The sequence below is a fragment of the Capricornis sumatraensis genome, chromosome X (assembly GCF_032405125.1).
Source record: "Capricornis sumatraensis isolate serow.1 chromosome X, serow.2, whole genome shotgun sequence".
NCBI classification, from domain to species: Eukaryota; Metazoa; Chordata; class Mammalia; order Artiodactyla; family Bovidae; genus Capricornis; species Capricornis sumatraensis.
In genome coordinates, this window is record NC_091092.1 from 63654757 (window position 1) to 63661953 (window position 7197).

At 55.7% G+C, this 7197-nt stretch overlaps 1 pseudogene; it reads left to right on the forward strand.

The window, feature by feature from the left end:
- Nucleotides 1–1332: 1332 nt before the first annotated feature.
- LOC138071721 (melanoma-associated antigen 10-like) lies at nucleotides 1333–5916 on the forward strand (annotated as a pseudogene).
- The last annotated feature ends 1281 nt before the right edge of the window (nucleotides 5917–7197 follow it).

Below are 7197 nucleotides of genomic sequence, written 5' to 3' on the forward strand. Positions count from 1 at the left end.
TGACATCCGGGTCTTGGAGAGCCTGGGGGTGGTATAAGGGGCGGGGCTTCAGCTGGGGAGAGGCGAGAATCCCAGGTCCCGGCCGGAGGCAGGTGAGGTGCCTGAAGGAGGACTGAGGGGACCCTGCATGAGGAGCGACGGAACCCCACAGATCCCCCCCCCTGTAGTCGGCCCTGGGAGCACATTCTGTGTGTCTGCCTTTCTTACATGCTGGTCTGAGAGAGACTGGGGATCTTGTGAAAGCGGCGGGGGTCTCAAAATGGCGGACGGGACAATCTCCGGTCCTGCCTGAGGGGCCAGGCTGCATGCGAGGATGGACTGAAGCGGAAAGACCCCAACAGGGAGGCAGGGATCCTAGCCCTTGTGGGGACTCTTGGAGGCCCTGGAGTGGGGTGAGCAGTTTCTTGACTTCTGGCTTAGGGACCCCGGGAGGTGAGGTCTATTTGGGCGGAGGGCAGAGGCTTCAGGTCGGCAGAGGCTGAACTCCGCAAACCCGAGGGAGGACTAAGCAGACCCCCGCCCCTGTGGTCAGTGCTGGGAGGCCAGGCAGGACGTGAGGAGGAGCTGAGGACCGAGCATGTCCCCAGCCTAGGACCCACAGGAAGCCCTGGGCAGGTTCGGCAGCATGTGGAGCCCCTCAGCGCTTTCTGTTGAGGCTGGGATCTTGTTCCGAATTTCCATGCAGGCCCCCAGAGGGGAGGGACCAGGTGGTGCCAGGGGCAAGGTGAGCACTACAAGGGAGCCCTGAGGGGACCTCCCACCACACAACTGGGGGGACCTCACAGAGTCCACCCCGTGTACTGTCACAGAAGGCTGAGGGCTGTGCCACAGGATACCCCCGAGCTGCCCCCTCCCTTTTTCTCACAGGAGCTGCAGGAACCAGGAGGGGAAGGCAGAGGACTGAGGCTCGTGCCCTGAGGTCAGAGGGCAGAGAAGGTGCAGGCAGTACCCGGAGTCAAGGTGAGGAGGGTACCCTGAGTGTGCACCGGGGGCTCCCCACCCCAGAACAGAAGGGACCACCCAAGGGCCTAATCCCCCACCTTGTCAGCCTCGGAAGTCTTGGACTGTGCTGACTGTACCCTGCGGAGCCACCTCACTTCCTCCTTCCGGTAGCCAGGGGACTGGCTGCCCCGGAGGCTTGCCCCTGTGAGGTCTGAGAGCACCCCTCAAGCGGAGACCTGTAAGTTGCCTGTGTCAGTCCGCCCAGGGTGTGGTGCTCAGCTGAGGCCATTCACAGCCCCTCTCTCCCCCAGCCTGGCCCGTGGTCCCCATCTGTCACCCTGGCTGACTCCTGTCTGTGGTTTGATCCCAGGCATCACGCTCGTGGTCGAGATGAGTGAGCTGAGCAAGCCCGAGGAAGATTTTCAGGACCCTGGCGAGGCCCAGGGCCCGGTGAATGCGCAGCTCTTGGGGGCTGAGGCAGGGGTGGCTGCATCTGCCTCGGCCTCCTCCCCCACAGTGTCCTCCTTAGGCACTGGGGAGTCCTTGCCCCAGGAAGCGCTGAATGAGATGATAGCTAGCCTAATGAAGTTCCTGCTCCTCAAGTATCGAGCCAAGGAGCCGACCTCCCAGGCGGAAATGCTGAATAAGGTCCTCAGGGATAACCAGGAGTACTTCCCGGTGGTCTTCAGCCAAGCCTCGCAGTGCCTGCAGCTGGTCTTTGGCGTGGAAGTGAAGGAGGTGGACCCCAGGGAGCACATCTACATCATGGTCTCCATCCTGGGCCTCAGCTGCAACGCAATGCTGAGCAGTGGGCAGAGCCTCCCCAAGGCCGGCCTCCTGGTGCTGGTCCTCAACCTGATCATGCGGAATGGAGACCGTGCCCCTGAGCAGAAGGTCTGGGGAGCGCTCAGCAGATTGGGTGTGTATGCTGGGAGTGTGCACTGCATCTTTGGGGAGCCCAGGACGCTTCTGACCCACGTGTGGGTGCAGGAGGGGTACCTGGAGTACCGGCAGGTGCCTTACAGCCACCCTGCTCGCTATGAGTTCCTGTGGGGTCCCCGGGCTTATGCGGAGACCAGCAAGAGGGAAATCATGGCATTTCTGCTCAGGGTCAAACAAAGGGCTTTGAGGGCCTTCCCACTGCGGTCTGCAGAGGCTGCAGGGGAGTAGGATGAGGCGGACTGAGCCAGAGCAGCATCCAGGTGAGCCTTCGCTCTGAGATTGAAGAGGGAGCGGTCAGCCTTCTCAGAAGTGAGGGCCTGGGGCAGTTTGGGGAACCAGTGTATAGCTTCATTGCATTTGTTTTCTGTATGATGACATGGAGATTCACCAGTTCTCCTTAGAAAATGTTCAAACTCTGATTGTTTTCATAGAATGCTAAATAAACTTCAGTGTCTCAGCTTCGTGAATGATGCTGATGACAGTGCATTTGCGCTTACCCAGATGGTGAGCAAGAGTTTTGCTGTTTTGTAAAAGAGATTGGAGACTCTTCCATTGTATTTTGTGGTCCTGAACAGGATGCGATGGAATTGGAATTAGAACTGTTTTGGAAAAGTGAGCTTACTTGGCAGTAATATTGATGATGGAAGAGATGATAAAAGTAATGGTAGTGAATTCATGGTTCTGTCCTTCTTGTGTGTCATTTTCAAAAACTAAATAATGTCTTGTTCATTTGGATTTGCCTGGGTTATTTAAGGAGTCAGCGGATCATGAATTGAGCCCCCTGCTCACTGGCTCGTGTATTCCAAAGACCTTTATGGAGCCGCTGCTCCATGAAAGGCTGGGTTAGCAGTGGGGACACTAGGAGAAGCCGGACACCCCCCACACCTTGAGCGATGATCTAGGAGCCGTAGTCACACGAAGAAGGTGGAGATAAGTCCCCTAGTCACACTAAACCAGGCAACCCAGGGCGGGGCGCTCGGGCTCCTAGAGGAACGCTGCAACGTCAGTGTCTGAGCCAGGGCGTTCTGGGGCTTTGGGAAGCTGGGTTCCTTCTGTGGGAGGTGATTGTGATGAGGCTGCGTGGTGGCATCCTTCAGACGTGCAGACAGTGTGTCTTGGGGGTGACGGGAAAGTCTGAAACAGATCATTGCTGTGAGGTATCCTTTTGCATCTTGGATAAAACACAGAGAGATCTCTTTCTCGGGCAGGAAGGAAGGGGTCCTGACTGTTGTTGCATTGCTGTTGACCACAGGGGCAAAGGAGGTGTTTTCTACCACTGCCCCACCATCTGCTCAGAATCCTGGAGAAGAGCAAATGTTGCTTTGAAGTATGGCCCAGTATTCCCTGGGCTGGTCCTCTACTCTCTGTCCTGGGAAAGCAGATTACCAAGTATATTGAAATGACCATTTATTTGGTCATCTGGACTTTATTTTGGCCACTTGTGCCCATGCTCTAGATATCAGAGGGATGAAATGAGTGAAGAGAAGCTGCTAAGTGGAGAAATCCTGCTGGGTGACTGGATCCTGGGAACTTTGATTCCCAGCTGGGAAAGACACTGCTCCGCACCCCTCAAACACACACATACACCCCGGTTGAATAACATAACCTCTAAGAGGAAAACGCACAGAGCAGCGATTTTGACTGCTTTTTTTATTTATCTGAGACTCAGAGTCTGAGATCCAAATGACAAAAGAAATAAGTACTAGCCAGAAGAGATGCAACATCCATACATCTGTGTCTCTTTTGCTGTTATATTAAAAAAAAAAAAAAAAAAAAGATGCAACATCCACCAGAGTCCCTGGCTTCAGGCAGGTTCAGAAGTGTGGAGGCAGCAGAGACTCAACAGGTTAAGGCTGTGCCTGGCATCAAATGACAGGAGCGAGTTCCGGGCCTCAGGAGGTGGTGAGGTCACTGCAGTCTGGTGTGCGGGCGGGTGCAGGGGGCTGAAGGGGCAGCTCTCCCTGCTTGCTGAGTGCCAGAGAACAACAGGAACAGAAGATGTGATTCTGGCTACATACATGGCACCTGCCACATAGTCAGTGGACACTTGGAAATGGTTGAGAATTTCAAGACCCATGTGACCTGCTCAGACTGTCTTCCCCAAAACAGGAGATTTTGTCATTATGAGTTCTACCTGCTGCTCTTTGTTGAGCATCCGGTAGGCAGTGTGGGATTGGAGAGATGTCAGGTGTTCAGTCAGAGAAGGCAATGGCACCCCACTCCAGTACTCTTGCCTGGAAAATCCCATGGACGGAGGAGCCTGGTAGGCTGCAGTCCGTGGGGTCTCTAGGAGTCGGACATGACTGAGCGACTTCACTTTCACTTTTCACTTTCACGCACTGGAGAAGGAAATGGCAACCCACTCCAGTGTTCTTGCCTGGAGAATCCCAGGGACGGGGGAGCCTGGTGGGCTGCTGTCTATGGGGTCGCACAGAGTCCGACACGACTGAAGCGACTTAGCAGCAGTAGCAGCAGCATGGGGTGTGAAAACACCTCATTTGCCCCTGTGATCAAGAGCAATGTGACGAGAGCCAGGGCCCCTCCCTTCCTGCCCAAGAAAGAGATCTCTCTGGGCTTTATCCAAGATGCAAAAGGACACCTCACAGCAACGATCCACTTCAGAATTTCCCGTCACCCCCAAGACACACTGTCTGCAAGTCTGAGGGCTGCCACCACCCAGCCTCAACACAGTCACCTCCCACAGAAAGAACCCAGCTTTCCCAAGCCCCAAACCACCCTGGCTCAGGCACTGACACTCCAACACTCCTCCTGTAACCCCACCACCCCGCCCTGTGTTGCACTGTTCATTGCGACTACGGGATGTCTTTCCACCTTCCTCATGTGACTGCAGCTCCTAGACCGTCGCTCTAGGTGTGGGGGTGTCCTGCTTCTCCTAGTGTCCCCACTGCTAACACAGCATTTCACAGAGCAGAGGCTCCTAAAAGGTCTTCGGAATACACGAGCCAGTGAGCAGGGGGCTCAATTCATTCTGCTACTTCCTAAAATGACCCAGGCAAATCCAAATAAACAGAGATTATTTAGTTTTTGAAAATGACACACAAGAAGGACAGAACCATGAATTCACTACAATTACTTTTATCATCTAATTCTTCCCCCATCAATATTACTGCCAAGTAAGCTCACTTTTCCAAAACAGTTCTAATTCCAATTCCATTGCATCCTGTTCGGGACCACAAAACACAATGGAAGAGTCTCCAATCTCTTTTACAAAACAGCGAAGCTCTTGTTCTCGAACTGGGTAAGTTCAAACACACTGTGATCAACATCATTCACTAAGTTAAGACACTGAAGTTTATTTAGCCTTCTATGAAAACAATCATGGAACAAAAAAAAAAAAAAAGAAAAAATCAAATTTTGAAAGTTCTCTAAGGAAAGCAGATGAATCTCCATGTCATCATAGAGAACAGGAATCCAAAGATGCTATACACCAGTTTCCCCAACTGGCCTGGGCCAGCACGTCTGAGAAGGCTGACCTCTCCCTCTTCAATCACAGAGGGAAGGATCACCTGGATGCTGCTCTGGCTCAGCCCGCCTCATCCTCCTCCCTTGCAGGCTACGTAGACAGGGGTGGGAAGGCCCTCAAAGCCCTTTGTTTGACCCTGAGCAGAAATGCCACGACGTCCCACTTGCTGGTCTCCGCATAGGCCTGGGGACCCCACAGGAGCTCAGAGCGGGCAGGGTGGCTTTCAGGCACTTGCCGGTATGCCAGGTACCCCTCCTGTACCCACATGTGGGTAAGCAGCTCCCTGGGCTCCCCAAAGTTGCAGTGCTCACTCTCGACAGCCCCCCCATCCTGCTGAGTGCTCCCCTGACCTCCTCCTCGGGGGCACGGTCTCCATTCCACATGATTAGGCTGAGGACCAGTACCGGGAGGCCGGCCTTGGGCAGGCCCTGCCCACTGTTCCGCATCGTATCATAGGTGAGGCCCACGGTGGGGACCATGATGTAGATGTGCTCCCTGGGTTCCACCTCCTTCACCTCCACACCACAGACCAGCTGCAGGCACTATGAGGCTTGGCCGAAGACCACCGGAAAGTGCTCCTGGTCATCCCTGAGGACCTTCTTTAGCATTTCCACCTGGGAGGTCAGCTCCTTGGCCGGATGCATGAGCAGCAGGAACTTAATCAGGTTAGCCAGCATCTCATTCAGAGCTACCGGGGGCAAGGCCAGAGACTGGGGTGGGGGGCAATTGCAGTCTCCCCTGCCTCAGGCCCCGAGAGCTGCGCCTCCAATGGGCCCTGGGCCTGGGTCCTAAGTTCTTCCTCGAGCTTGCTCAGCTCACTCATGTCGACCATGAGCGCGATGCCTGGGATCAAACCACAGCCTGAGGCAGGAGGGAGGCGGCGGAGGGGGGCGGGGGGCAGATGGGGACATATGGGGACCACAGGCCTGGATGGTGGAGAGAGGGGATGTGAACAGCCTCAGCTGAAAACCACACCCTGGGCGGCCACAGGCCACTTACGCATCTCCTCTTGAAAGGTGTTCTCAGACTTCACAGGCGCAAGCCTCCGGGGCATCCAGTCCCCTGGCTACCTGAAGAAGGAAGTGAGGTGTCTCCCCAGGGTGCAGTCAGCACAGTCCAAGACTTCCGAGGCTGACAAGGTGGTGGGACTAGGCCCATGTGGGGTCCCCTCTGTTCTGGGATGGGGAGCCCCTGGTGTACACTCAGGGCACCCTCCTCACCTTGACTCCGGGTACTGCCTGGACCACCTCTGCTCTCTGACCTCAGGACATGGGCCTCAGACCTCTGCTTTCGCCTCCTGGTTCCTGCAGCTCCTGTGAGAGAAAGGGAGGACGCAGCTCGGGGGTATCCTGTGGCACAGCCCTCAGCCTTCTGTGACAGTACGAGGGGTGGACTCTGTGAGGTCCCCTCAGTTTTGTGTGGCGGGAGGTCCCCTCAGGGCTCCCTTGCAGTGCTCACCTTTCCCCTGGTACAACCTGATCCCTACCCTCTGGGGACCTGCAAGGAAACTCAGAACAAGACCCTAGCCTGAACAAAAAGTGCTGAGGGGCCCCACAAGAGGCCGCACCTGCCCAGGGAATCCCACGGGTCCTAGGCTGGGGAGATGCTCGGTCCTCAACTCCTCCTCACGTCCTGCCCGGCCTCCCAGCACTGACCACAGAGGCAGGGGTCTGCTTAGTCCTCCATCGGGACTGGTGTGTCCAGCCTCTGCTAACCCGAAGACATCCGCACTCCACCCGAAAAACCTCACCTCACGAGGTCCCTAGGCCAGATGTCAAGAAGCTGCTCACCCTGCTCACCACCCTGCTCTGGGCCCTCCAAGACCCTCC